The following is a 4079-nucleotide window of genomic DNA, read 5'->3' on the forward strand; positions in this document are numbered from 1 at the left end:
CATATTCATATTTAAAACTTTTTATTTTTTTTCTCAAAAGGTATTTGAAATTGATAACATGAAAGCATGGAAATCTGTTTTGATATTTGCCACTTCATGTGCATTGGGGCTTTTCATGATTGCTAAATCCCCATGGTATTTTCTTCCATTAGCTTGGGCATGGACAGAAACTGCAGTTACAGGGGTAAAATTGTAAATAAAGTTACTTTTTTTTTCTCTTCATTAAATAATCCTTCAAATACATATTTTTAATATTTTTTTGTTGTATTTGTGCTTTCAAGGTCTTTTAGTTGTTTTTCTGGACAAAATGAAGAAGATATAGAGAGATTGGTGCTGATTTGATGCTATTTAAATATGATTAGGCCGTTCAGATATTTTTTTGGACAGACTTGCCCCTATTGCTGGTGGGTTTACCAAAATACCCTCCATAAGATAGTTTTATAAGTGCTTTAAGTCCCTAGTACAATCTACTGCATGTAGATGGACAAATTACCCCTGTTGTTGGTGGGTTACCCAAAAGAATCTGCTTTGCATTATCCTTGATTTAGTATGTTAGTTCAATGTTTTGATGGATTTTAGGTTAAACAGGGATGTATCTTTGACTTACCATTTTATTGAAAATGGAATTATGGGTTTGGTTAAAAGAAAAAATAAATAATAATAACTACATGAAATAATGAACTTTTCAACATGTCTCATTCCATTATAATATCTTTGTGACTTAATGTTTTGGAACTTGATTGCTTACTGATAGTTGTTTGATTCTGGTGTTCTATTTTTCAGAGAAACTGGATGACTAGCTAATCCAAAGGCTTCCATTTACGGATTAGTCGCCTCTTCCTCTTTAAGAAAATTAGGGCTTTCATCAAGAAACCTTCAATTGCAGTTGATGACTCAATATTTAAGGGTCCTAATCAGGTATTTTGTTTTCCTAAAACATGAAAATTTGTAAAGTGAGACTGAGAGCCACTTGGTATAAAAAAAATACATCTTTTCTACTGCAGTGCCAGAGAGTGTAAAAAACAACTGATCAATTAAACTGTTGTCATTTCCAAGATCCTTGTTCTCCTAAACAAAAAGATTCAACATTTTATAAAATTAACCAATTAATGTAATGTAGTACATATTTGCTAATGATTTATATGAAAGAAGGTAAAGTACCACTTTGAGAAATGGTTCCAAGGCAGTCTATTAGTTCTTCTTTGGCATTCCAATACCAGTGTCTCTACAATAAGGGTAAAAAAGGTTTATAAATCTCTTGTAGAGTTGTATTTTATGAGGAAAGATTCAAGAATGAAGAAAAGTAAGTAATCTTATGATATTGTGATTGTCCCTTTTTCTGGATCAGGTGTAATTTGGATTTCAAGCTCACCAGCATCTCCAAGTAATGAGGGATCCGTTACACTTAAGAATATCAGCTTATCAAGAGCATCACTTGCATTACTAAAAGAAGGTTTCTTGTTAGAACTTTTGTTTTTAAAAACGATAAAATATGGAAATCAAGCATGAAACATGTAGACTGTAGAGATGTTTTTACATGTAAATTTATATATTGTAAGAAATAGAATTGTAAGACATTAAATTTTATGAAATGGATTATATTTTTTGTATATGATATTTTATTTTATATTGTGAGACATTAAATGCAAATTTAATTTGAAAATTAGTAAATCTATAAAAAATAATTTTTTTTTAACATTTAAAATTATGATACGCAAACATGCGTGTCATCTTCATTTATGACATGGCCTTTCTTGACAGAGGCTTTCTTGATACGCATTGCGTGTCATTAACACGCGCGTCGTAAGGTTACGACATGCGAATGCGTATCGTCTTCCTTTATGACAAGGCCTTCCTTGATACGCATTGCGTGTCGTAACTGCGCGTCGTAAATGCGCGTCCTAAATGTGCGTCGTAAATGCGCGTCGTCTCTCTTTATGACAGGGCCTTCCTTGACACGCATTTGCGCGTCGTCTGAGCGTTTTACGACGTGCAATGAGCGTCGTAATAGGCATTTTTTCTAGTAGTGTAGGTATGAAGGGTACGAAGTGTATTATTGATGGGTTCTGAGAATAACAACAATCCTATGGTGCACATGCAAACCCTATAGCTTTGGATATAGTTTTTATAATTGAACATGCAATAATCATCCAAACCTTGTAAACCCTAATCAATCATACAGAAATCGAAATCAACATTACTAAAACAAAGTTATGATGTTAGCTTTCAAATGTAGCTTGAAGATCCTTGCCTTTGAGAGCTTTAGTATCATAAGTGTAATACCTCTAATCGATCACAAACACCAAGAGAATTTGTAGAATGTTAGAGATACAGGAGGAGGCTCAAAATCAGTTGGAGATCCTTCTAGGGTTTCAAATGGACGATTTTGGGATGCATTGGGGCTCATTATATAGCTGAAGAATTAAGGTTTCAATCAAATACCTAATTTGGTTGCTTAAGCCCTAAGCATCCCATATGAATCTTCCAGAAGCTTATCCTTTGAAGAAATTCTTATGGGATTCCATAAGATTTCTTCCATCTCTTACCTAAGAGATCCTCAACCCAGTTTGCAACTATCTTATAATTACAATATCAGCCCCCTTAATTCAATTAACCTCTTTTGACCACAAAATTATTTCTAAATTAAATCTTGACCAATATTAATTAAATAATAGGATTTCTGTTTTAGTATATTACTCACTTGACATATTAATAAATCACATTTATCCTCTTTTCTCCATTATGCATCCTGTCAAGTTGCTTTGGTGAAGGCAACCCAAAAGGACCATGCTACAATCGGGTCAAGTACATACCAAATGTAGTTATGGGCTCACACACCTAATCCAACAATCTCCCACTCGGATAAGTCTAACAACTATAAATTCAAGTACGACTTCAAAATTTGATTAACAATCGTAGCTCTCAAAAGCCACTGTCAAACTTTGACACATTCTTTAGATAAGAGATCTTACAATCCTCCATTCTCAAGATATCGTATGGACAACTAAATGGAACATAGTCATACTTATTGTCCAGCAGTTTGTTTCTCGATCTCTGATTTGTCTGACATAGAACTTAATTGAACATATCAATTCAGTCGTGACCAGGCTTGACACATAAGTTAAAACAAAATCATTTGAGGGCCCAAGATATCGCTTTTACCATCGTAGGATAAAAGGAAAAAATAAACTTCGACTTATATGATTGTACTATTTACTTATCAAATCGTACACAATAATGTGTTTTATAACATCAAGGTACAAATGCATTTACACATTATCAATGCACAACCAACTCATAAACAACAACTCATATACCTTGGTTTAAAGACTATATGATATTATCATCTCACAATCACTCATGATAAATTCCATGAAGTGATTCATGTGAGCGTGGGTTTAATCTAATACTCAAATCACATTTCAGAAGCACTCATGAACGTTGCAGCAAAAATTTTCTATGTTTAAACGATCTAGATAATCTACAATTCGATTCATGATAGTCTTTTCTCATACTTACTTCCAACCCGATTCAGGAAGTCAAAACATGCTAAATGAAACAATAGTAAAGAACTAACACAAGATAGTAGCTTTACTTATAAATAAAACACCTTTATTTAATCATCAAAATGTCAATTACAATTTATCTTTTATAAGTTTCTAAATAGCTATCTAATCACTAAAACTAATATTGTCCTTCAACCCTATGCTCCTAGCATGCTGCAAGTGCTTAACCCTACCCCGTTCCCTTCGTAAAGTGATATGCTGGGTTCTCTTCTAATGATACCCTCTTCACTACACCGAGTCCCTCTTCTACCCGATGTCTAATAAAGTTATATTTATCTTGATATGCCTGGATTTGCCATGATCCATTAGTTCGTTGGTCGAGGCAACCGCACCTTCGTTATCGTAGAAAATCTCCGTAGGATCCTTTAAGGTAGGTATAACTCCATGGTCTTCGATGAAGTTCTTTATCCATATTTCCTCTTTTGATGCTTCGCTCGATGCTATGTACTCTGATTCGCACGTTGAATCAGCTACAGTCTCCTTCTTGGAACTTTTCCAAGTCATTGCTCCTCC

The 4079-nt window shown here is 33.8% G+C and overlaps 1 long non-coding RNA gene across 1 annotated transcript; it reads left to right on the forward strand.

The window, feature by feature from the left end:
- Nucleotides 1-274: 274 nt before the first annotated feature.
- LOC145008861 (uncharacterized) lies at nt 275-1452 on the forward strand. The gene is made up of 3 exons (XR_013663680.1): nt 275-404; nt 784-918; nt 1349-1452. It is a non-coding gene; the product is annotated as an uncharacterized LOC145008861 (long non-coding RNA).
- Nucleotides 1453-4079: the final 2627 nt, after the last annotated feature.

This window comes from Lactuca saligna, chromosome 8, assembly GCF_052625555.1.
Source record: "Lactuca saligna cultivar CGN05327 chromosome 8, ASM5262555v1, whole genome shotgun sequence".
Classification (NCBI taxonomy): Eukaryota; Viridiplantae; Streptophyta; class Magnoliopsida; order Asterales; family Asteraceae; genus Lactuca; species Lactuca saligna.